The 27,393-nt window shown below is 45.5% G+C and overlaps 1 long non-coding RNA gene across 1 annotated transcript in view; it reads left to right on the top strand.

The window, feature by feature from the left end:
• Window positions 1-20,836, top strand: part of LOC136612035 (uncharacterized) — a 49,449-nt gene extending 28,613 nt beyond the window's left edge. Inside the window, exons 2-3 of the long non-coding RNA XR_010790340.1 lie at window positions 20,411-20,487; window positions 20,574-20,836. This is a non-coding gene — a long non-coding RNA (uncharacterized lncRNA). The remainder of the gene's footprint in view (window positions 1-20,410; window positions 20,488-20,573) is intronic.
• The last annotated feature ends 6,557 nt before the right edge of the window (window positions 20,837-27,393 follow it).

Raw genomic sequence — 27,393 nt, 5'->3', positions numbered from 1 at the left:
AATCGACTCATCTAAAATGAGCCTAAGCAAGTTGTCTAGGGCATCTTGAAGGGGGGGGGGGGGACGGGACAATTTATGGGTAACAAAATACGCTGCTTTTAAATATATTAGTGGGAGTGACTGATAATGCCACCAGCATGCTATATGTATGTTCCTTAAAGGGGTTGTCCCGCGCCGAAACGGGGTTGTTTTTTTTTCAATAGCCCCCCCCCCCCCCCGTTCGGCGCGAGACAAACCCGATGCAGGAATAAAAAAAAAAAACTGGCCAGTACTTACCCGAATCCCCGCGCTCCGGTGACTTCTTACTTACCTAAGTAAGATGGCCGCCGGGATCTTCACCCACGGTGCACCATCGGGCGATTAGACGCTGAAAATTAGACGGCACCATGGAGACGAGGACGCTAGCAACGGAACAGGTAAGTGAATAACTTCTGTATGGCTCATAATTAATGCACAATGTACATTACAAAGTGCATTAATATGGCCATACAGAAGTGTATACCCCCACTTTGTTTCGCGGGACAACCCCTTTAAGTACATTGGTGAGGAAATGTAGCTATGTTCTCAGCATTGAAAAGGAGTGGAGTAAAAGGATGGTGCAGCCAGTGAAAAGAATATTAACCCTTTCCAATCCACTGTCTGACCTCTGAAGACATTATGATTTAAGGCTGTACAGCTTCAATGTTGGAAGACATCCGTTGGGGTTCTCTTACTGTATATTGCCAGCTTCTCTGCTGTTGGAGCCTATCCAATGTGTCATCTCATGCAGTACTGGCTTTAGAAAGCATATAGTGCTGTTGTCTAATGGCAGAAAAAGAGTAAGCCCCCTAGGAAAACCAGGATACAAATTGGATTGGAAAGGGTTAATGATTGCCCATCTAACAACTATCATGCTGAAGTTCAGGGGCTAAGGGTATATGGAGCATCCATTCCTGTGTAGGGCAAACAAGAGCCTGGGGTAAACTTTTCTGCAAAAGTCCTTTTGGAACATTCAACAACATGTTGTCTTTATGCTTGACAAAGACCCCAAGAGGGTCGAAACGTAGCAGGACTTTGGAGGAATAAATTATTATATTATACCACGCCCTGGATGCTGCCATTCCTTTGGTGAGAAAGTGGAACACAGGTACATTGGGGTCTCTGGAGGCTCTGACCCTGAAATTGTGGCGTGCATCCCATGGACTTAATAGTCATCTTTGTACTGGCTTAAAAATCCTGAAGTGTGCTGTGAGTCACATTCAGAGTGAACTTTTGGAACATTCTAACAGCTTGCTGAGACCCATATTGGAAACAAGTATATAGAATTGTTATTAGAGATGAGCGAGCACCAAAATGCTCGGGTGCTCGTTACTCGGGACGAAATTATCGCGATGCTCGAGGGTTCGTTTCGAGTAACGAACCCCATTGAAGTCAATGGGCGACCCGAGCATTTTTGTATTTCGCCGATGCTCGCTAAGGTTTTCATGTGTGAAAATCTGGGCAATTCAAGAAAGTAATGGGAACGACACAGCAACGGATAGGGCAGGCGAGGGGCTACATGTTGGGCTGCATCTCAAGTTCACAGGTCCCACTATTAAGCCACAATACCGGCAAGAGTGCCCCCCCCCCCCTCCCAACAACTTTTACTTCTGAAAAGCCCTAATTAGCAATGGATACCTTAACTAAGTACCACACTACCTCCAACAAAGCACAATCACTGCCTGCATGACACTCCGCTGCCACTTCTCCTGGGTTACATGCTGCCCAACCCCCCCGCACGACCCAGTGTCCACAGCGCACACAAAAGTGTCCCAGCGCAGCCTTCAGCTGCCCTCATGCCACACCACCCTCATGTCTATTTATAAGTGCCTTCTGCCATGACGAGGAACCGCAGGCACACACTGCAGAGGGTTGGCACGGCTAGGCAGCGACCCTCTTTAAAAGGGGAGGGGCGATAGCCCACAATGCTGTACAGAAGCAATGAGAAATATAATCCTGTGCCACCGCCATCAGGAGCTGCACACGTGGGCATAGCAATGGGGAACCTATGTGCCACACACTATTCATTCTGTCAAGGTGTCTGCATGCCCCAGTCAGACCGCGGTTTTTAATTCATAGACACAGGCAGGTACAACTCCCTATTGTGAAGTCCCTGTGGACCCACAGCATGGGTGGGTGCCAGGAAGCCACCGGCGGTACATAAAAATATCCCATTGCATTGCCCAACACAGCTGAGGTAGTAATGTTGTGCTTAATGCAGGTGGGCTTCGGCCCACACTGCATGCCCCAGTCTGACTGGGGTTCTTTAGAAGTGGAAACAGATGCATTTACAAGTCCCTGTGGACCGACAGCATGGGTGGCTCCCTGGAACCCACCGGCGGTACATAAAAATATCCCATTGCATTGCCCAACACAGCTGAGGTAGTAATGTTGTGCTTAATGCAGGTGGGCTTCGGCCCACACTGCATGCCCCAGTCAGACTGGGGTTCTTTACAAGTGGAAACAGATGCATTTACAAGTCCCTGTGGACCGACAGCATGGGTGGCTCCCTGGAACCCACCGGCGGTACATAAAAATATCCCATTGCATTGCCCAACACAGCTGAGGTAGTAATGTTGTGCTTAATGCAGGTGGGCTTCGGCCCACACTGCATGCCCCAGTCTGACTGGGGTTCTTTAGAAGTGGAAACAGATGCATTTACAAGTCCCTGTGGACCGACAGCATGGGTGGGTGCCAGGAAGCCACCGGCGGTACATAAAAATATCCCATTGCATTGCCCAATACAGCTGAGGTAGTAATGTTGTGCTTAATGCAGGTGGTCTTCGGCCCACACTGCATGCCCCAGTCTGACTGGGGTTCTTTAGAAGTGGAAACAGATGCATTTATAATTCTCTGTGGACCCACAGCATGGGTGGGTGCCAGGAAGCCACCGGCGGTACATAAAAATATCCCATTGCATTGCCCAACACAGCGGATGTAACGTCAGCTGTAATGCAGGTGGGCTAAAAATTCATTTGATTACACTGTAGGCGAGGGCCCACAAAAATTGCTGTATCAACAGTACTAATGTACATCAGAAAAATTGGCCATGGCCAACCAAGAGGGCAGGTGAAACCCATTAATCGCTTTGGTTAATGTGGCTTAAGTGGTAACTAGGCCTGGAGGCAGCCCAGTTTAACGAAAAACTGGTTCAAGTTAAAGTTTCAACGCTTTTAAGAGCATTGAAACGTATAAAAAATTTTAAGAAAAATTATATGAGTGAGCCTTGTGGCCCTAAGAAAAATTGCCCGTTCGGCGTCATTACGTGAGGTTTCAGGAGGAGGAGCAGGAGGAGGAGGAGGAGGAATATTATACACAGATTGATGAAGCAGAAATGTCCCCGTTTTGGATGGTGAGAGAGAACGATGCTTCCATCCACGGGTGCAGCCTACGTATTGCTTAGGTATCGCTGCTGTCAGCTGGTGGAGAAGAGAAGTCTGGGGAAATCCAGGCTTTGTTCATCTTGATGAGTGTTAGCCTGTCGGCACTGTCGGTTGACAGGCGGGTACGCTTATCTGTGATGATTTCCCCAGCCGCACTAAACACCCTCTCTGACAGGACGCTAGCCGCAGGACAAGCAAGCACCTCCAGGGCATACAGCGCGAGTTCACGCCACGTGTCCAGCTTCGACACCCGCCGACTCAGCCTTGACTGGGGAGCGGTGACACAGTCTTGCTGGGGAGCCATAAAGCTGTCCAGGGCCTTAAAGACTGTTGTATTGCCTGTGCTGTACATGCTGCTCGATCTCTGCACCTCCCCTGCTACCTGGCCCTCGGAAGTGCGCCTTCTGCCACTAGCGCTGTCGGATGGGAATTTTACCATAAGCTTGTCCGCCAGGGTCCTGTGGTATAGCAACACTCTCGAACCCCTTTCCTCTTCGGGAATGAGAGTGGAAAGGTTCTCCTTATACCGTGGGTCGAGCAGTGTGTACACCCAGTAATCCGTAGTGGCCAGAATGCGTGCAACGCGAGGGTCACGAGAAAGGCATCCTAACATGAAGTCAGCCATGTGTGCCAGGGTACCTGTACGCAACACATGGCTGTCTTCACTAGGAAGATCACTTTCAGGATCCTCCTCCTCCTCCTCCTCCTCCTCCTCAGGCCATACACGCTGAAAGGATGACAGGCAAGCAGCATGGGTACCGTCAGCAGTGGGCCAAGCTGTCTCTTCCCCCTCCTCCTCATCCTCCTCATGCTCCTCCTCCTCCTCCTGAACGCGCTGAGATATAGACAGGAGGGTGCTCTGACTATCCAGCGACATACTGTCTTCCCCCGGCTCTATTTCCGAGCGCAAAGCGTCTGCCATTATGCTTTGCAGGGAACTTCTCAAGATGCATAGCAGAGGAATGGTGATGCTAATGATTGCAGCATCGCCGCTCACCACCTGGGTAGACTGCTCAAAGTTTCGAAGGACCTGGCAGATGGCTGCCAACCAGGCCCACTCTTCTGTAAAGAATTGAGGAGGCTGACTCCCACTGCGCCGCCCATGTTGGAGTTGGTATTCCACTATAGCTCTACGCTGCTCATAGAGCCTGGCCAACATGTGGAGCGTAGAGTTCCACCGTGTGGGCACGTCGCACAGCAGTCGGTGCACTGGCAGATTAAACTGATGTTGCAGGGTCCGCAGGGTGGCAGCGTCCGTGTGGGACTTGCGGAAATGTGCGCAGAGCCGGCGCACCTTTCCGAGCAGGTCTGACAAGCGTGGGTAGCTTTTCAGAAAGCGCTGAACCACCAAATTAAAGACGTGGGCCAGGCATGGCACGTGCGTGAGGCTGCCGAGCTGCAGAGCCGCCACCAGGTTACGGCCATTGTCACACACGACCATGCCCGGTTGGAGGCTCAGCGGTGCAAGCCAGCGGTCGGTCTGCTCTGTCAGACCCTGCAGCAGTTCATGGGCCGTGTGCCTCTTCTCTCCTAAGCTGAGTAGTTTCAGCACGGCCTGCTGACGCTTGCCCACCGCTGTGCTGCCACGACGCGCGACACCGACTGCTGGCGACGCGCTGCTGCTGCTGACACATCTTGATTGCGAGACAGAGGTTGCGTTGGAGGAGGAGGAGGAGGAGGGTGGTTTAGTGGAGGAAGCATACACCGCCGCAGATACCACCACCGAGCTGGGGCCCGCAATTCTGGGGGTGGGTAGGACGTGAGCGGTCCCAGGCTCTGACTCTGTCCCAGCCTCCACTAAATTCACCCAATGTGCCGTCAGGGAGATGTAGTGGCCCTGCCCGCCTGTGCTTGTCCACGTGTCCGTTGTTAAGTGGACCTTGGCAGTAACCGCGTTGGTGAGGGCGCGTACAATGTTGCGGGAGATGTGGTCGTGCAGGGCTGGAACGGCACATCGGGAAAAGTAGTGGCGACTGGAAACTGAGTAGCGCGGGGCCGCCGCCGCCATCATACTTTTGAATGACTCCGTTTCCACAACCCTATACGGCAGCATCTCAAGGCTGATAAATTTGGCTATGTGGACGGTTAACGCTTGAGCGTGCGGGTGCGTGGCGGCGTACTTGCGCTTGCGCTCAAACACTTGCGCTAGCGACGGCTGGACGGTGCGGTGCGAGACATTGCTGGATTGGGCCGAGGACAGCGGAGGTGAGGGTGTGGGTGCAGGCCAGGAGACGGTAGTGCCAGTGTCCTCAGAGCGGGGTTGGATCTCAGTGGCAGGTTGGGGCACAGGGGGAGAGGCAGCGGTGCAAACCGGAGGCGGTGAACGGCCTTCGTCCCACCTTGTGGGGTGCTTCGCCATCATATGTCTGCGCATGCTGGTGGTGGTGAGGCTGTTGGTGGTGGCTCCCCGGCTGATCTTGGCGCGACAAAGGTTGCACACCACTGTTCGTCGGTCGTCAGGCGTCTCTGTGAAAAACTGCCAGACCTTAGAGCACCTTGGCCTCTGCAGGGTGGCATGGCGCGAGGGTGCGCTTTGGGAAACAGTTGGTGGATTATTCGGTCTGGCCCTGCCTCTACCCCTGGCCACCGCAGTGCCTCTTGCAACCTGCCCTGCTGCTGCCCTTGCCTCCCCCTCTGAAGACCTGTCCTGAGTAGGCGTTGCAAACCAGGTGGGGTCAGTCACCTCATCGTCCTGCTGCTCTTCCTCCGAATCCTCTGTGCGCTCCTCCCTCGGACTTACTGCCCTTACTACTACCTCACCGATAGACAACTGTGTCTCATCGTCATCATCCTCCTCACCCACTGAAAGGTCTTGAGACAGTTGCCGGAAGTCCCCAGCCTCATCCCCTGGACCCCGGGAACTTTCCAATGGTTGGGCATCAGTGACGATAAACTCCTCTGGTGGTAGAGGAACCACTGCTGCCCAATCTGAGCAGGGGCCCGAGAACAGTTCCTGGGAGTGTTCCCGCTCCTGAGCATGTGTCATTGTAGTGGAGTGAGGAGGCTGGGAGGAAGGAGGAGCAGCAGACAGAGGATTCGGATTTGCAGCAGTGGACGGCGCAGAACTGTGGGTGGACGATAGGTTGCTCGAAGCACTTTCTGCCATCCACGACAGGACCTGCTCACACTGCTCATTTTCTAATAAAGGTCTCCCGCGTGGACCCATTAATTGTGCGATGAATGTGGGGACGCCAGAAACGTGCCTCTCTCGTAATCGCGCAGCAGTCGGCTGCGATACACCTGGATCAGGAGTTCGGCCTGTGCCCACACCCTCACTTGGCCCTCCGCGCCCTCGGCCGCGTCCACGTCCTCTAGGCCTACCCCTACCCCTCAGCATGCTGTATTACCAGTGATTTGATTTCCCAGGCAGGAAAGAAATTGGCGCAAGCCTGCTGTTAAACGTAGCTGGCTGCGTATGATTTCTTTACGTTCTGCACCCACCACACACGTACCCAGAACGCTGAGGACTGTCAGAGGCAGGCCAAATAGAATGTTTCCCTTTTTTTGTTAAAGAAAAGGCCCACTGCGTATATTCAATCAATAATAAATATGTCTTCTGGCCCTGCAAATGTGTCACAGAACTGCAGGGTTGCAGAGTTATTAACTACAGCAGAGCGGTGATTTTTCCCAGGCAGGAAATAAATTGGCGCAAGCCTGCTGTTAAACGTAGCTGGCTGCGTATGATTTTTGTTTACGTTCTGCACCCACCACACACGTACCCAGAACGCTGAGGACTGTCAGAGGCAGGCCAAATAGAATGTTTCCCTTTTTTTGTTAAAGAAAAGGCCCACTGACTATATTCAATCAATAATATATGTCTTCTGGCCCTGCAAATGTGTCACAGAACTGCAGGGTTGCAGAGTTATTAACTACAGCAGAGCGGTGATTTTTCCCAGGCAGGAAAGAAATTGGCGCAAGCCTGCTGTTAAACGTAGCTGGCTGCGTATGATTTTTGTTTACGTTCTGCACCCACCACACACGTACCCAGAACGCTGAGGACTGTCAGAGGCAGGCCAAATAGAATGTTTCCCTTTTTTTGTTTAAGAAAAGGCCCACTGACTATATTCAATCAATAATATATGTCTTCTGGCCCTGCCTCCACAATTCTGTCCCTGTAGTATTACTGCAGGGCGCAATGCTCTGCACAGCCGATTTAAAAAAAAATAAAAAAAATGCAACACTGCTAACAGCAGCCTGCACAGTTCTGCACACGGTTAAATGTGGCCCTAAGAAGGACCGTTGGGGTTCTTGAAGCCTACACTCACTCCTAACACTCTCCCTGCCTAACCACCACTTCTGTCCCTGTAGTATTACTGCAGGGCGCAATGCTCTGCACAGCCGATTTTGAAAAAAAAAAAAAGGGCAACAGTGCTAACAGCAGCCTCCACACGGATAGATGTGGCCCTAAGAAGGACCGTTGGGGTTCTTGAAGCCTACACTAACTCCTAACGCTCTCCCTACAGCAGCTCCGGCACCAGCAGCACTTTCCCTCAGCCAACTCACAAGGCATCTGAGGCGAGCCGCGGCAGGGGCCGACTTTTATACTCGGGTGACATCTGATCTCCCCAGCCACTCACAGCAGGGGGGTGGTATAGGGCTTGAACGTCACAGGGGGAAGTTGTAATGCCTTCCCTGTCTTTCAATTGGCCAGAAAAGCGCGCTAACGTCTCAGAGAGGAAACTGAAAGTAACCCGAACATCGCGTGGTGCTCGTTAAGAGTAACGAGCATCCCGAACACGCTAATATTCGCCCGAGCATCAAGCTCGGACGAGTACGTTCGCTCATCTCTAATTGTTATTATTAATTAAATTAATGGCCACCAGCTTCCATTGTGCTTCACATAGCATAATACTGGTATACATAATAAACAATATACAGATATATGGTGGTAAAGTAAGTATGAATAAAGTACAGTTATAAACTCATGCTGGCTACAATTCTTATTTATATGGGTAATCTTCAAAAAATGTTAAAAAAAAAGCAACCCTTTCTCCAGTGTGCTAACTATATATTTATGGTGCATTGTGAGATTAAAGAGGGATTCCATAGTACAAGTCATCTAAAGATGTAATACGAAGCTAGATAGAACACATTTCTGATGAAAAGCTCTTACTGTCGGGAAAGTACAATAGGTCTCAGCTTTCATGTTCTTGTTTAGCAATGAATGCTTTTGTTCCTGCAGGAATTTTGCAATTGGATGAAAGCCACTAAATCTTGTAACGTTGAACATTTCCTTGGAAATCAGCTGGATTCAAGAGTCACATTTTATATCACTCTAGTCAGAGGCAGTTAATGAATGAGTCTGTTCGTCTTCTTTAGAAAATGAAGCTGTGGGATGTTGCCAAGTTTCATGTTAAATTTTAACTGTGTTTAATTGAACACAAAACAGAACTGCCATAGAATATGGACCTAACCTTAATTGAATACAAGACCTTGCATCCTGTGAATCCAGGAAGAGTTTCTACAGTTGTATTATATAAAATTAATGGGTCTTCTGAAGTTTAGGATTTTTTTCAAATAACCATGTTCAATAATTCAGCCCCCTTTTTATTGACTTCACCCTACATTTTTTCAATATGCAATGCGTAAAGTTGTACATTTTTGTTAGATTGTTTTCTAATATTGTTTATTGTGGCTGAATTGATAATCACACTTGCCCAAACTTATAATTACAGAAACTGCTTGGAAAGGAACAGCATTTACTTATTCCTGAAGTGCAACTATAATAAGGCCTCTGGTTGTGCTTTAGGCTTTATTCACACGACCGTATATTGGCTGTACACGACTACCATCTGATGCATTGGATTCCAATGCATCAGATCAGACAGGCGATTTTCCGCCGGGTATAAGCAACTAGTCAGCCAAAATAGCACATAGAAGCGCATTTCGGCCGGGCGCTTTTACACCAGCCAGGAAGGATAGTTCAGGCGCAAGCTTCCTGGCCAGAATACGGCCGCTGCCACAGACTCCTATGGGAGCCTATGACAGCTGCCTGGAAAGGGAGGTGGGGGGGAGTTTAGCAGCGTGTCTGCTAAACACCCACCCTCTTCCCTCCTTCTCTCCTCCCCTTGCTGACTGTTTGCAATGTGAGGGGGTGGGACAGGGCAGGAGCTAATTGCTAAGCTCCTGCCCCATCCCATTGCTGGCAGCTAACAAGGGGTGGGGAGGGGGCACAATAGCTCCCGATCCATCCTGCTCCCTTCCCTTGTGAAGAGTCGGTTAGGGGGCGAAAAGGGGGAAGGCAGTTTAGCAGAGCTAAACTGTGTGCCCCTGCTCGACGGCAATCCAGGCTTAGCGTACATGTGCTGAGCCGCCTGAATGGGTGCACAAATTGCTGTGAATGATCGAGCGCCAGCTCTGATTTGCTGGCGCTTGATCCAATCACAGCACTCGCTTTGCTGGAGGCAGGGTATTCAAAGCCCCGTCACCAGAAAGAAAAGGATATCTCAGTGCGGAGGACACGGCAGCTTGCCGCAGCGCTGGGGACTATCGCGAGGGACTCAGACGCCATGGGCAAGGTGAGTACTGATGGTTTTTTTAATGTACATTAGCTAAGCTTTATTTTCGGGGGGAGAGGGGCTTATATTTCAAGCCTCCCCTGAAAACCAGGGCAGGGCTTACTTTTGGGGTAGGTCTTACTTTCAGGAAAGACTGTACATTTTGAGGAATAGTTAACACCTAATTTCCTGCAGTTTTCTAGTGGGAAAAGATGCACATCCTGTGCAAAAAAATGACAAAAAAGTTTAAAAACTTAAGTGTGTAAGGCTTAGAGGTAGGGGCATGACCACTCATGACCTGTCAGATTTTCTATGATTAATGCCAGAAACTGGTGAAAACATAGTTTAAATCTGAGCCAGCTCATAGCTAGCATAGTTTTCAGATTGAGGAATCTTGGTCCATCCATGCATCCTGTTGTGCTTCACTCCAGTGCACTGCTTATTTAGAATGGCATAACAAACCCCAATCTAGGTAAACCTCCATTTTTTTGTTGAAACGTTTCAATAAAAAACTGATTAACAATACAAACATTGATCATGTAAGAATAGTCACCTACAAAAAGAAAAAAAAAAGTAGTGCACACTACAATAACCCAGTAGTCACCCACAGTGTCCCAAACATTATGCATAGGTAAGGAATTAAGATCTTGAAGGAGGACACCACCATCTGGGTTCAGAAGTACAAACTGAATCAATTTGTCTTAATAATTGGAATTGGGCCTTGGTGCACCCCAAAGCAAGGAAACCCAAAGCCGAGGGTTATGTTCACTGCAGGGCTTATTCACCTTGCCTGCATAAATGTATATATGGCTTTTGCAATGAACTGTTTGTTATTACCATGCAGAACAAATACCCTCAATATGCATGGAAATTACCCCTAACTGGACAGTAAATATCTGGATCTAAATAGGCAAAAGTTGGATATACAAAACATGTGATCATTTTATTAGACAAGACAGGAATGCAATATGCAAATACATTGTCATACAACATCTGACCCTGGACTACACCAAGAGAGGAAACCGGCCTATAAGTGGAGTAATCATCCCGATAAGGATGGGCCCATGTCATGACATGGGTGTATTTACATGCTGTGAGAAAAAACACCCATGTAAATACACGCATTACAAGTAATGGGTTGTATTTTCGTGTGTCTCACCCTGAATGCACCCTGACATGTTCTCTGATCACTTTTAAAATAATAGACTACCGATGCCTTATACTGGAAGTGGAGTACTGAATGAAGTAGCACCAAGTCATGACTAATTCCTAGGGTGACGTCACAATGTGATGTTTTCTTGGCAGACTGTTTTAGCGGGGTGGTTTGCCATTGCCTTCCCCAGTCAGCAACCTGGGTACTTGTTTTACCGACCTTGGAAGGATGGAAGGCTGAGTCAACCCTGAGCCGGCTACCTGACCCAAGCAGGGACCTGACCCTTCAGGTCGTGAGCAAGAGCTTAGGACTATCTGACCCTTCAGCTCATGAGTGAGAGTTTGGGACTACATTTCTGCTGCCTTAACACTCTGCGCCACACAAGACCCTACTGAATCAAGTAGATGGGTTGTAATATTACCTATATCAGACTATCCATGTACTCCCAACGCTGCAGCCAAGTTACGCAGGTATTTTTCACATGCATAAGAACTGTCTCACACGAGCGTTTGGTAATTGTGTATTATGCGCGTGGGTTTTGCATGCGCAATATACTGTACCAATATTGCAGAAGTAGTCAAGTTGTGTACATTATGCGTGTAAGAAAAATCTCAGCATGTTCTATCCTGGTGCATATTACATGCGCATAAATGCCAAGATAGTAAGTACATGGCGATGGGCGTTGTGTACTGGCTGTGCACTACACGCATATATCCTGCAACCCACATACTGTAAGATACGCTCATGTAAGCCCAGCCTAATGCGCAGTCTTAAAAGTCCATTACATTAGGCCATTCAGATGTAAAAAAAAAAACCACAGCACATCCTATCTTGGTGCAGAATATGTTTATTATAGGCTATGGGGGTTTGAAATATGTAGTAAAAACGTACGTTCCATGAGTATTTAACATATTCCTGTGTGAGTGAGCCCTAAGTGGCAGGACATGTACTTGCATTTATTATGTAAGTACATTTCTTGTTACACCCTAAACTTTGTTTTGTATAACAAGTGTAAATTACAGCAGGTCTCCAGGACATAGGATATCCACTAGAGATGAGCGAGCATACTCGTTAAGGCGATTTACTCGAGAGGGCATCGCCTTCTTCGAGTACCTGCTGGCTCGTCCCTAAAGATTCGGGGGGGTTGCGGAGGGGATCGGGAGGGAGAGAAAGATCTCTCTCACTCTCTACCCCGCTCCCCTCCGCCGCCCCGCGCCGCAACCCCGCCCCCCACAGCCCCCCCGAATCTTCACGGATGAGCCAGCAGGTACTTGAAAAAGGCGATGCTCTCTCGAGTAAATCGCCTGAACGAGTATGCTCGCTCATCTCTAATATCCACCTAACATATCAGTTATGTAGGGTGCATGTAAATAAAAACTATGAATTGGTGTTATAGTCCCCAAATAAAGAAAGCTGTGAGAAGTATTCTTCCTCTAGGTGTTATGACAGATGAATTTTACGATATAGAAACAGCAATAAAAATACCAATTGATTTAGAAACTGAGAAGTAATATCCTTTTGCTGTAATCCTTCAACTTGGGTGCAGGAAATCTGCGATAGAAATATTAATAATATCCAGTGAATGAACAGGATAACGATGTTATAGTAAAATACCGGTAGCCAAGTGCCATGTTCCGGGATCAATGACACAGTTCTATTGTTTACACTTCCGTGTGTTTCTAGAATAATTAGTCTCTCGTTGCATGCTTCCACCTTATTACAAATTTTTGCTTACTAAGGTTATATTCACATCAAATTTCGGTGCACGTTTTGCATTTATGCCAAGAAAATCCCCAGTTGTATATATCAATGAAATAGCCCAGTGTGCTATATAATTAGATGCTCTACTCAAGAAATAATTTTTCTAGGCTTTTAGGTAACTTTGTTTTTTCAAATCATTAACTTTATTTAAATGTTTTAAAGATAGATTTTTAGATTTCTTTACCTTTCATAGACCTTTGTGTAACTCCTCAGGTCTGTTATTTAATAGGGTGTCAAAGGAAAATCATTTGTTTTCTACCCATGCAGCGAATAAGACCAACAATAGTCAGGTAGCTGAAGGACACTATTTGTAGCTCATTTCTTGGGAGAATGTGGGTCAGGAACGCTATAGTTTCTCCTTAGAGAGAGCAGCTAGAAGTTGAGTGAGTGAGGAGACTTATAAGGCAATCCATGCTCCTCTGGGTAATATGCAAATAAGGAGATGGAACAATACCACGCAGCGCCACCTATTAGAAGGCAGCATTCCTGCAAGTCAATGTTAGACTCTTTATACAAGCCTTGTAAGAATGACTGGGAATTGAAAGCCAAGCCAGAATCCATAGGGAGCATGTCATATGCCAAGGGTTTCCATACACGTTCTCTTAGTACCCCTGCAATGCAGTAGAGAAAAATCTTTGTGCATAGAGTTTTGCCATGTATTTTTGTTATTTTTCAGTGCAGTTGTGAGCGAAGTCTCTTTGAGTCCTTTCTGTGAGCTGATGCCAGATTTCTAGGTGCGTAACAAAACATTAGTAAGCCTTTGACACTCTAAAAGTTCATTGAAATGCATAATATAAACTGTTGAATTCTCACTGACAGCTGCTTGATGGTTTTATATTCAGCTAATTAGAAAGCTTTTACTTACAGCTGCTTTTAGTTCATATGCTGTTGACCTTTAATAACTCAATTACAGAACCATTAATTTTGTGGTCATATATCATCATGGGTCTGACATATATTGATTTCTAGACTGAATAACCTAGTGTGTATAGACAACTGACAGAAAATGCTTTGCAGATCTGGATTATTAGTTAAAGCACAACCACAAAGAATTATTTAAGGTACGAAGCTATTAGGTAAATAATGTCTAATTAGATTATTTATGATGTTATGTGTAATAATATATCATATATATAAGATTGTCAAAAGCAAGTTTCAACTTTAAAAATGATGTTGTGCATTACAAGGGTATCCCTATCATGGACAGTGTTAAGAGTTGTCATCACCTGGTGATCGGTGTCAGCCAGACTTTCGGGACCCTGCTGATTGAAAGAATGAAGAGGCTGCAGTTCCTTCATAGTGTTTCCCTGCATAGTTACCCATATATCCCCCAAACAGAAGAGAGGAGATGACATTGTTGTTGCATCAAAATGGAGCATTAAATAGCATATCCTGAAGTAACCTGAATTAATAAATTCAAGACATGCTGTTGGTCCTTCAGAGAAGAAAGACTTGGGATCAGCTCTTTGCTATTACTCTGAACCTGCTTTTCTCTGACAGGATCCCTAACGTTTTACACTATGTGGGGCAGATGATCATTAATGCGATTCTTTGTCCCCCATAGACAATCATTGCAGTGGAGGATGTGACGGGAGTGTGCTGTTGACAATGATGACTTTTTCAGCAGCACAAAAGATGCGAACAACCAACCCTCGACTGATCGGGGGCAGCCTGATGAGAGACATTCTAATTCCAGTAAGGGAACATTCCTACAGAGTTTTTCATTGTGATGTGGGATTACTTCATGGGGTTCCATCACAGTTGCCGAAAATAGCATTGTGATAGAACCCCTCCAAACAGAAAAGACTACAACCCTTTACCGTCACTAGTGAAATGGACACGGCTTTGGTGTCCTTCTGACGAGGTTTCCCTTCGTTTCCAGTATATAGTATTTGGAGTATAGAATAAGAGTCGACTACAGTATTCTATTCACTAAATATAAAAGAAACAAACGGAACCCATGTAGAAAGGGCACCAACGTGGTGTTTGTTTCACTAATGCAAGTTAATGGTTCATTTTCTTTCTGTTAGAGGTTCCGTCACAATGCTGTTATCGGCAGCTGTAACGGAAAGTCCTGATGTAACCCCCCAGTGAAGTGAGAAAAATGCTCTGTAAGAGTGATAAAATGTGTATTATTTATTAGGTTTAACATGCCGTCATTTTCAAGTTTTTTAAATTAAATATTATTCTAAATTAATTCTTTAATATCTGGATTACCGGTCTCCTACACCTATAAATAATACATTGAGCATAAAAGAGTTACTTATACATGGACTTCTTTTTCCCAACACCATCTATCTTAAACATGCTACTCAATATTGATGCTGTTATTGTTTGCATGCACCATATGTCTTGTACTATTCTAAAAATTGTAATATGGAATATTTATTCTAGCTGCAATTTGTATGTTCATCAAAAATAAAAAAGCAGAGTGCTCTCACTGATATTATTAACCCTTTGCAATCCAATTTTGGATTCAGGATTTCCTAGGGGGCTTTCTCTTACTGCCATTATACAATAGCGCCATCTGCTGGCTAGAGCCAGTACTGCGGTATGGGACATGCTAGAGAGGCCCCCAACAACAGAGCGACCAGTAATATACAGTAAGAATACCCTGCCGGACATCTTCCAACACCAGAGCTGTACAGCCTTCAATCAGAATGTCTTCAGATGTCAGACAGTGGATTGGAAAGGGCTAAAGCATACCTAACTTTTTGGATAACCTATGCTGATTTAATAGACTATGTGTGTCTCATGAATTTTGTAATATACTTTTACTAAATCCACTACTTGTCGTCAGACAATCAGCTTCCCTAGCAATTGTGACATTTAAGATGTTTGCTATCTATGGGGAGGGAATGTCTTTACAAAATCTTCTTCCCTGCATTCACACAGCTCTCAGATCTGAAGTCACTGTGTACATAATCTCTGCTTCTCCTGATGTTTTATTCAGTTAAAAGGGTTGCACCAGACTTGCAAGTTATCCCCTATCCACAGGATAGAGGATACCCTGCTGATCGGTGGGGATCTCACTGCAGAGATCCCTGCCCATCTGGAGAATGGGGGGTCTCATGTCCCCTGTCCTCCTCACTGCGGGCTAAATGCACCCCCTGCAGTACGGAGGAGACAATCAAGTGCTGGTCAAGCAAGCGCTTTGCAGCTCCATTAATTTTCAATACAAATGCTGGAGATAGCTGAGCGGCAAGCGCGTGGCTATTTTCGTCAGCACCACTGAAATGAATGGAGTGACAACCGATCAAGTTTGGCCAGCGTTCCACTCATTCTGACGTTACTGCTAGGGGAGAAATGACCCCACAGTGGCAGACAAAGGGGGAGAAAGGTCGGCCATTCTTGAGATAGACGGAGGTCTCAGCACTGAGACCCCCATCAATCAGCAAGTTATCCCTTATCCTGTGGATTGAGGATAATCTGCAATTCTGGTACAACCCCTTTAACCTGCTATGTGCACTTATCTTGTAAACATTAGATGCGTCTCCAGCATAATTCTTACTGTACTAATCTTCATTAGCTGTTTTACCGGGTCTTGTGTGTCTGCATGCTCACAGCATATATAGAGATCTCTGCATATGCTGTTACCATGCAAACACACATGATCTCTGTATATGCTGTGACCATGCAAACACACAAGAGCTAGTAAAGCAGCTAATACAGATCAATCCATTATGCTGTTTTGCCAACAGCAAAGTGGAGACACATCTAATGCCTACAACATAAGGATAAGTGCACATACTAGGTTAGGTAAATAAAACATGAGGCAGAGGTTGTGTACATATTGACTGCAGATCTAAGAGAAGTGGGTGCAGGGAAGCTAATCTTGTGAAGACAGACCCTCTCACACAGCTAAGAAAAATCATAAATGTCCCAATTTCTTGGGAAGCTAAATACCTGGCGACAGGCAGTGGATTGCAGAGGGGCTGCACTTCAGTGGTAAAATATATATATATATATATATATATATATATATACTGTATATATATATTTTTTTATTTTTTTTTAATGAACATATATTACGAGAGTTATGAGACATACTCATACTCAGGCTATTAGAGGAGTATAAGTTGCCTGAAAAGCTAGGTACACTTTAAATATTTTCAGCAAAAGTGGTGAGAACATTTTGGAGAATTTGTGAAGCAAGGCCTCCAGGGCTCAGGTTTTTTTTCACAGTTATGCTTACATAAATACCCAGAATTTATCTATCTGATATTGTTCAGCAGAGGAAATTGCAGCAATGGTGGATGTGTTAGTCAGTAACTTAGGGGGAGTAAAGATTCTTCTGTACAAAAAGTTGAGGGGGTGAACAGTTAGATTATTAGGCTTAGTGGTCAAAGTGGAAACTGAAATGGAGAAATAAAAAAAATCAAATGAAAAAAAATGTTTTATACAAAAACTAGATTTAAAGCAGGCCTGTCACCTCTCTTGACATGTCTGCTAAAGTTACTACTTGTATTCTTCATGAAATAATGATTCTGGTCATCATTTCTTAGAACTCTATGTTGCAGCATTCATCTGTTATTCCTTCCAGAAATGTCTGAATAAATTGACAACTGGGTGTTGCAATTTCCCTTATGAAAGGGGTGTGTCTTACACAGCCTGATAGTGGCAACTCTGATTGGGCAGTGTGAGAGTGGGCAGCAACACGCCCCTTAAAGAGGATTAGTCACCACTCCTTAGATATCTGTTTCAGTAAATGCTTGTATTTCCAATAAAAGAACAATTCTGGAGAATATTTTCTCATACCTCTATATGTGCTGTTCCTCTTCTAGAAATTGATGAATAAATTGGCAAATATATGTTATCATTCTTCTTGTCAAAGATGTATTTCCTTACATTGTCAGCTCTGATTGGACAGTATCGACTAAGTCAGACTGTGTAAGGACATCCCTTAACTAATACCACCCAGTTGTCAATTTATTCATAAACATCAGGAATAACAGAGAAATGACACAACACAGAGGTCTAGGAAAAGATGCTCCTTCCAGAATTATTTCATGGAGAAAACACGTAATTCATAAAACAGACACATCAGGAGTGATGACAGGTTCTCCAAACAGCAAGTACCCAAACTGACAGGAAACGGATTTAGAAGTTCAGGGAAACTGGTAGTGACCAGGACAAACAGAGAACTGGTGGACTGAGCAGTGTTTTAGATCCTCAGGTGTTGACAGCTTTGCAAGCTGTAATCACAAAAAGTCCACATAAAGGCACCATTAGAGCATGGTATGAGTCAAGTTCTCCAGTTCTCGGATTGTCCTGGACATTACCAATTTCCCTGAATGTCTGAATCGGTTTCCTGACAGTTCATGCACTCAATGGCTGTCTCCATGGGTATTCTTGATTGAAAGCCTCGGCCACCTCGCTTGAACTTACCCTCAGGATGATCTCAGTTCCGTCCTGGATTGTTATCAGATTTTTCAGGTACCTGAAAAGACATGTGATTAGTGTTTTTCATACCTCATCATTCAACGTAATTTTATTAATACTCAACATGACATCATCCATAACTTGAAAAAGGTTGAAGGTAATGAAAAAATGACTGCATCCATCAAATTTTGATGAGATCCTACCCTTAATTCATGTATCCCACGACCTTCTTCCCTTTGAGTTTTTTTGGGCTGAATCCAAGATGGCACCACTATTGTTCCAAAAAATCTTCCCCCAACCGTCTAAGTGTTCTGCAAAGTCTCCTACTTTCAATTCAGAACATTTTCCAGGTGGCCCTGAGTTTTGAATCACTCTGTGTGTGTTTTACACCATGTAAACCAATAAGCACACAGCTTGCATTTTTACGAATTTGTACGGCATACATCAGTGATTCTAGTGAATTGTGAGGAAGGTATTGAAGCGTTTTCTGCATTTTGTGTATCTACAGTACAATTCCTTGTGGACAGTACTAAATTTATGAGCTCTATGCAACTTAAATTGCCTTCCGTCTCTGTGACTGTTTGCTGTCATTTCAATTCTGGCAGGAAACATATGATATCCATACACCTATTTCATGAATGGTGCTTACAAACAAATACATGGAGAAAATTAATTAGCCACATGCATTTTTTAATACAAACTCAAAGTAAAAAGGAATCCATTTTGTCATCTACTGAATAATGTATCATTCAGAGGGAAAAGCAGCGATTCAGTGTCCTTTTCATTACTTGACTATACTGCTTGTGGCATTTCAGTGGGCATATTTCCAAGCTTCTATTAAAATAAGTTTTCTCAGTTAAAAAAAAAACAGATCTGCAGTTCCTTTCAAATCATTTCCGCAGGCAGTATGTTACTAGACAAAAATTAAATTTGCTCCAACAAGACACCAGAATAATAAAGTACCTCCATATCACAATTGCTGCTGTCTTCTGACGTATTTGAATTATTTTGGATTGTAATAACAAATAAGTATTTTTGGCTCAGTTGACCAAGAAGAATAAAGGGTGGTTGAAAAGAACTAAACCGATTTTTACTCCCATTGAGCAGAGGAAGCTTTAAGATTGACTTCATTGTTCTTGTCCTTGACTGTTTTGTCTGTTCATACAACAATGAGAATATTTGCGTCTTTTCCATGGCTTTCTATTAGGCAATTAACTGTTTGAAACTCAACCTTTTTAGGAAATCAAGTTAACGTTTTCTAAAGGACAATAAAATCCAAAGGTGGGCTATTATAATGTATGCATAGAGAAGGGAAAGTTTATTTGTAGTTTTGTTCTTTATTTATAGTTAGTTTTAGACACAGAAAAAAAAGACTTATCTTCTAAATGTGCTAGATCTAGGTTTACATATATCAGTTGTGTCTGGCCAATTTTTTTAAGATCTAAGGGATCTATATTTCTAAGCAGATTGGGAAGCAATCCCTTTCGGGACTTGGAGGACAATCCCTGTGGGAGCTGTAACAGAGTCCTTTTTACTATTAGCAGATTACTGTGCTCAAACGGGTTTCTAACGCCACGATTTTTTAGCGCTGTCCGATCTATTTTTGTGCATTTTAGTGCCTTTTAACGCACCTTTTTACACATCACAATGATGGGGTGCGTTAAAAAGCGCTATCAAACACCGTGACATGTATTTAAAAATGCATCTCAAAATTGCGGAAAAAATGCCGCGATTTTGAGTGGTGTTTTTGGCAGTATGGTTGCCTGCATGCTGAGGTGGGTGTACATCTGTGTCAGTAAGTATATGGCTGTTTTCCATGATTGTTTGTGTTTCTATTTTCCTTTCTGTGATACATTTATATTAGTGTAGGGACTCACAAAACGCAAGGAGCCTTGACGATTGGCTTGTGAGCTCAAGTATTTTGGCCAAAATTCAACTAATACCTCACATTTATTATGTATTATTCACATGCAGTGTGGCTTTAAACACCGAGAGAGCCCAGGGTGACAGTACCAATATGATTCAGTTTTTAAGGTGCAGGGTAGCCCGCCGAACTATTATGGTGTCATTAATAGGTTGTTTGTTTGCATGGTGCACTACATGTATCAGAAGGTCTGGCACTTTGTATCTACTCAGTACAGGAGTATACACCAAGCAGCCACCCATCTGTATATAGGAGGTTGTGTGAGTGTCTGTCTCATCGGTGTCCTCCACAGGTGTAATTGGCTCCCTCATTTGACAGAATGGCTGCCTGCATGCTGAAGTTGGTGCACATGTTTGCTCTCCTGTGTCAGTAAGTATATGTCCGTTTTCAGTGATTGGGTGTTTTCACTTCTATTAAGTGGAAATTTTACATTTTCTTTCCCTCTCTTATCTCAGTCATCATCCTGTGCCTACCTGCATTAGTACACAAGAAGAAGGTACTCCTAAGCTAATGTGAGAACACCTACATGGCAGCCCATATGTATGCCTACCTCTGTTCACTTCAATGGAGCACACAGCCCTTGATAAAACAGCTATAAAATATGGTAACATTTGCAGTTTTAAAATTACAACACAGGATTGAAGTATTTTAACTATATAACTGGAAATGCACTTTTTTGCTAATGTATTACTGTGAACATTAGATCATTTTCTTAAACAATGATTTACATAATGCCAGAAAATTATATGAAATTCTAAGCATAGAAATGAATAGAATATGAGAAAAACAAGTTAGAAATGTATTTGTCAGTTGCATTTTATAAATCCAAATGCATTTTAAAATTAAGTCCTCATCTTTATTCATTTGTTACATGATTTTTTACACTGTGCTTCCATGAGTCCTAAATCTCTGGAGCAGAAAGAGACATCTGGTACGTTCACTTTAGAACGCCACGAATAATTACAAATGAATGTTAATACACTCTAAATTATTTTAGCTGGCTTTCTAAGGAAAATACACAATCATTTATAACTTTTAACATGGATATTTACATTGAAGTATTTGCTTCATGGTTTAACTTAATAGATTGTTTTCTATGCTTTTTATGTATTTTGCCTAATCTTGAAAAGCATAAAAGGATTTTAAAGAGCTAAAAGCAAGGGAATAGCCGAGTTCTGAAAAATGCATGAAGCAGAAATCCTCCTTTAAACTGAAAATTCACAAATAATTATAATTAACATCACCCCATACTCAAGACTTAATATCAACCCAGTTTCTGAAATAGCAGTCATTGAAATAGTTTGTGTATATTGTAAATAGTCATGCTCATTTTAGCCTTGGAATAGCGCTATTTCTGAGACATTGTAAATATTTAAACATATCTGGAATTTTTTGCATGGTGTGAAAGAGAATATTGCTAACTTCTTGCATAGTTATACTATCATCAAAATATTCAAACAGATTCCTTTTCCTATGTGAACATGAATTATGCATGCTGTGCCAACTGTACAGTCAGCATTTATAAACATGGTCTTCTGTAGGGATCTCCTGATGTCTTATGTGATCATGCAAATTTAATTAAATAAACCCTTAAAAGGGGAAAATGCAAGTTTGCTACACACAAAGAGACCCTGCTATGTCTGATCTATATACTGTATGTATATAGAACTATAGTTATGTTTATAAACTACTTGATATGCAGAAGTGTTGTTGAACCAGTTTAAGTACACCTTTTCTAAAAATGAAACTACAAGTTCAATGTACAGTAAAATTGAGATCAGAATTCTTAGCAATGCAAACCTATTGGACATTCACTATGTGTAGCCACTCCAAGCATAAGAGTCATTGTCTCATGTTGAAGAGTAAAGCATACTGGCATTGATGCTGCCACTGACAAGCTGATAGGCTGGCACAGAAACTAGCATGCTGGTGCTGAAAAAACAATGCTCATACGCTAACCGTGTTGTTGAGGTTCCAGTGATAACAGACATGTACCATTACATCAGCATCAATGTCAGCACAAACTAATGAGCAAAGTTCAAAAATGTTGCCAACTACCTGTTGGAGAGAGGGGCACCATGCTTATTGATGTGAACAATAAGCTTGGGGAAGGAAATGGTGTGTAGGCTGCTTTAACTTTTGTAACACCAACCAAAATATGTTAAGATCTTCACTTCTCTGTAAGAGTTCTTCAAGACCACTTATCTTTTATTCTTCTCCTTGGTCAAATCTAAGTTTAGGGTTCCTTTAAGTCACAACCTCTTTTTTTCATACAGCAATCATATCAATTGAAAACAGGATTAGCATAGACTAGACTAGATATCAGATTCTAAGGGATTGTCCATTCTTCATCTTTAACCCCCTCATGAAGGTATGGAGTTTTCAACTAGGAATCCTCAAGTTTTTTGTTATGATCGTGTGGGCAAGCTAAGCAGGGGCCCACACGATCGTACCCAAAGAGGACAGATACGCACATGGGTTAGCACATGGGTTTCAAGCAAACTGACCCTGTGCTACAGCGAGTATGGCATGGCCCTGCCTAAGCGGGGGATTCGCCTCAATAAAGGGCGACCCAGCGGTCTTTGGATCTGGTCCCTAGCTGATCCTAGGAGCCACGCACCAGAACAGGATGCATTCACATGCCGCATGACAGGGACTGAACACACAGGACACATAGAGCCAGAATACACAGCATGCAGCAGCCAAAATGCAACCACTAGTAACAGATGATAAGCTGAATATAAATACCAGGTATTAGTTGACATTTTGTACAAAACGTGGAAGCTAGCGGGCCACTTCACGGCTCCTGGTTATACCACTAGTCCCTACACTAACCAGGAGTCCAGCAGAACTGGACACAGTTCACACAGCACGCTGCAACAGGAACAGGACACAGATCACAGGTCACACAGCAAGCTGACACAAAAATGACAGAATATAAATGTACAAACGGACATGAACCAGCAAGACCGAAATCACACAGCAAGGCATCAGGACAGGAACAGAGCACAGGTCACAGACCACACAGACTCCACCCAGAGCTCACATGCACAGATGAAACTCACAGCAAGTCTATGTGTCAGGCTCGGGAATAGTAGGGGTAGTTGGGTGAAAGCAAGCATCAGGATAGATGACGTAGAAAAGCAAACCGTAAGTAAAGTCAAATGTCAGGACAGTGTCCGGGATATGGGGGTCCCTGAGATATCCCGCAACCCCTGTCCCTGCCTACTTGCCCCCCTGGGCTAACCCCCAGGGCGACAACTGGGCGGCGGTCCCTACCCTCACTAGGGAAGCGGGACACGGGAAGACAAACAGACACTGAAGACAAACAACGGTAGAATGGTCAGACAATCCGGGTCGGCAACAGGAGGGTGCGCAGTACAGGGGGGTCAGGCAAAAACGTAGTCAAGGTCCAAAAGCAGAGGTCAGGAAAGCCGGGGTCACAAACAGGAGTCAAAGAATACGCGGGTGCAGCTGGAAGACCAAACTAACACTGGCAAGGCCTGAGAGGAAAACACACCTATTTAAATGCTGTCAGCGCTCCCGCCCCAGAAGCTGATTGGGGCGGGGAGCCTGACAGCAGCAGGGCTAATCAGGGCGGTGCTGGGGGCACGCCCCCAGTCTAGCTGCACAGACAGTTACTAGGGAAGCCAGCCTGGTAGTCAAGTGACTAGAAGCACCAGCTGCCTCCCTAGCAACCCGGCGGCGACCAGTCTTACAGCGGCCCGGGGAGATCACAAGAACCGGGGTACCTCTGCGCCGCGCTCCTGTACCCCGGGTGGCCGGACCGGTGGTGCGGGCACGGCGGCCCCGAGAGTTGCCGGTTCTGACAGTACCCCCCCTTCTACGGGGGGACACCGGACCCCCATGGCCAGGTGCGGGCTTAAGCGGGAAAGCCCTGTGGAATGCCTGGACTAGGCGTGGCGCATGAACGTCCCTGGCCGGGACCCACGTCCTATCCTCAGGGCCAAATCCTCTCCAGTGGACCAGGTACTGCAGCACACCTCTAACCCGTCGGGCATCCACCAGCCTTTCTACTTCATACTCCAGTTCCCCCTGTACCAGAGAAGGAGGAGGCGGGTTCTGGGTGGGTAGAACTGGAGTCACATACTTCTTAAGTAAGCTTTTGTGAAAAACCTTGTGGACCTTCCAGGGGTCAGGAAGTGCCAACTTATATGACACCGGGTTGATAACCTGAGAAACAGTAAATGGGCCAATGAACCGAGGAGCAAGTTTCAGGGAGGGAACCTTGAGTCTCAGATTCTTGGATGACAACAAAACTTGCTCCCCGACTACAAAAGGTGCAGAGATGGTACATCTTTTATTAGCGTATTTACGCAGTTTCTCTTGGGAACCCTGAAGGTTCTTGCGAACCTGGGCCCAAACTGTGCACAGTTCCTCAGAGGATATGTCGGCGGCCGGATTGTTCGAGACCACAGGAGTGGAAAGCGAGAACCGGGGATGAAACCCATAGTTACAAAAAAAAGGTGACAATTGGGTCGACGAGTTAACATGGTTGTTGATAGCAAATTCGGCGAGAGGTAAGTAGTTGACCCACTGATACTGGTTATCAGAGACAAACAGTCGCAGATACTGGATAAGTTCTTGGTTCATTCGTTCCGTTTGTCCGTTACTCTCGGGATGGAAAGCGGAGGAGAAGGACAAATTTACGTTTAGATTTTTACAGAAGGCTCGCCAGAAGCGAGCGACGAACTGAACCCCTCTATCTGACACAATGTCCTCGGGGATCCCATGTAACCGAACAATCTCCTTGATGAACATTTCCGACAGAAGTTTGGCGTTAGGCAACTTGCACAGCGGAACAAAATGTGACATTTTAGAGAAACGGTCTACTATTACCCAGATGACCGTATTCCCCAGCGAGGATGGCAGATCAGTAATAAAATCCATGGACAAATGGGACCATGGCCTGGACGGAATGGGCAAGGGAAGAAGAGGACCCTCAGGACGTCTCCTGAGATTCTTCCCCCTTGCGCAAACCGGGCACGCGGACACAAATCCCCGTACCTCCTTGGCCATGTGCGGCCACCAATAGAGTCTGGACACTAACTCCAGCGTACCCCTGATGCCGGGGTGTCCAGCTAGGACTGAAGCATGTGTCTCCTCTAACACTTTCAATCTCAGTGACAACGGGACAAATAATTTGCCTTCCGGAAGGGCTTCAGGAGCAGATTGTTGAGCGGCGTGAATGAGAGGTGAAAGGTCGGAGGAGACAGCAGCGAGGACCACCCCAGGGGAGAGAATGCTCTCAGGCTCCGGCTCGGCAGGTTCCGGAGAACCAAAGCTCCTAGACAGGGCATCAGCCTTGACATTCTTAGAACCGGGTCTATAGGTAACAACAAAATTGAACCGAGAGAAGAACAAGGCCCAGCGGGCTTGCCGAGCATTTAACCTCTTAGCGGAATCTAGATAGGTGAGGTTTTTATGGTCTGTGAGTACCGTGATCTGGTGATGGGCTCCTTCCAAAAAATGCCTCCACTCTTCGAAAGCCCACTTAATCGCCAGCAATTCCCGGTTGCCTATATCATAGTTCCGTTCGGTGGAAGAAAACTTCCTAGAAAAATAGGCACACGGTCTAAGGTTGGTGAGAGTGGAGGGACCTTGGGACAGTACCGCTCCCACACCAAACTCAGAGGCATCTACCTCCACCAAAAAAGGGCTGGACAGATCCGGTTGTACTAGGACAGGTGCAGAAGAGAACGCCGCCTTTAGGGTATCGAAGGCCCTCAGAGCCTCAGAAGACCAGGTCCTCACATCTGCCCCCTTTCTGGTGAGGTCCGTTAGAGGTTTGGCCACCACGGAGAAGTCTTTGATGAATTTGCGATAGTAGTTGGCGAAGCCGAGGAAGCGTTGAAGGGCTTTCAACGACCCTGGCTGGGCCCACTCCGTGATGGCTTTCACCTTTTCAGGATCCATCTGGAAGTCGCATGGCGTGATGATATACCCCAAAAATGATATCTTTTGTACCCCGAAGACACATTTCTCGAGTTTAGCAAACAGCTTGTTATGTCTGAGTCGAGCTAGTACAGTCTGAACGTGAGTATGGTGACTCGGCAAGTCGGAGGAAAAAATCAAAATGTCGTCTAGATATACAACCACGAACACCCCCATGATATCCTGAAACACTGAGTTCATGTACCCCTGAAAAATGGCGGGGGCGTTACACAATCCAAAAGGCATAACTAGGTATTCAAAATGCCCGAGGGGCGTATTGAAGGCGGTTTTCCACTCATCCCCCTCCCGAATGCGGATGAGGTTGTATGCTCCCCTGAGATCAAGTTTGGAAAACCATCGGGCACCAGCGACCTGGTTGAGGAGGTCAGGAATGAGTGGAAGAGCATACTGGTTTCGGACTGTGATTTTGTTTAGCTCTCTATAGTCAATACAGGGCCGAAGACCCCCATCCTTCTTCTCAACGAAGAAAAACCCGGCACCCACCGGGGATTCTGAGGGCCGGATGTGCCCCTTGGCCAGGCTGTCCTGGATATAGTCCCTCATGGATTCTCTCTCAGGAACCGTAACGTTATAAATGCGGCCCTTAGGAAGTTTGGCCCCAGGAATCAAGTCTATTTTACAGTCCCATTCCCTATGAGGGGGCAGAGCTTCAGATAATTGTTTGGAGAACACGTCAGAAAACTCGGAGAGGTATTCTGGTAGGGGGGTCCCCTCGCAGGTGGAGATTCCCATCTTCACCGCACAAAGGTGGTTGGCACAGCGGGGACCCCACTTTACCAGTTCCAACGTGTCCCAATTTACTACCGGGTTGTGCTCCCGGAGCCAGGGGAGGCCTAGGACGACGTCCACAGACAAATCTCTCATCACTAGAAAGGTGCAGGTTTCCACGTGTAAGGCTCCTATAGTAAACCTTACTTCAGGGGTAACCAGATTAACCACCCCTGCTTGCAATGGGGTGGAGTCCACTCCTGAAACCAGAATCGGGGTCTCTAAACGTAAAAAAACCCCGGACAGTTGAGCAACGAAATTAAAGTTAACGAAATTCGCCGCAGCCCCAGAATCAACAAAGGCTTGCCCAGTACGGTGGAAAGCATGAAATTCTAGGGTGCAAGGCAATAACATTTTGGATAACACAGGGAGTACCTTGGCTCCTAGACAGTCCTCCGGACAACTGCCTAGGAGCGGACGTTTTCCCTGCCATGGCTTCTTGGCGCAGGTTGCAATGCGGTGACCCGGCTCCCCACAGTAGAAGCAGAGGTTCTTCTTCAGGCGATTTTCCCGTCGTTGCTTAGGGTTCAG

Source organism: Eleutherodactylus coqui, chromosome 2, assembly GCF_035609145.1.
Source record: "Eleutherodactylus coqui strain aEleCoq1 chromosome 2, aEleCoq1.hap1, whole genome shotgun sequence".
NCBI classification, from domain to species: domain Eukaryota; kingdom Metazoa; phylum Chordata; class Amphibia; order Anura; family Eleutherodactylidae; genus Eleutherodactylus; species Eleutherodactylus coqui.
Note: the sequence above shows the minus strand (reverse complement) of the source record. Positions and strands in the feature narration are given on the sequence as shown.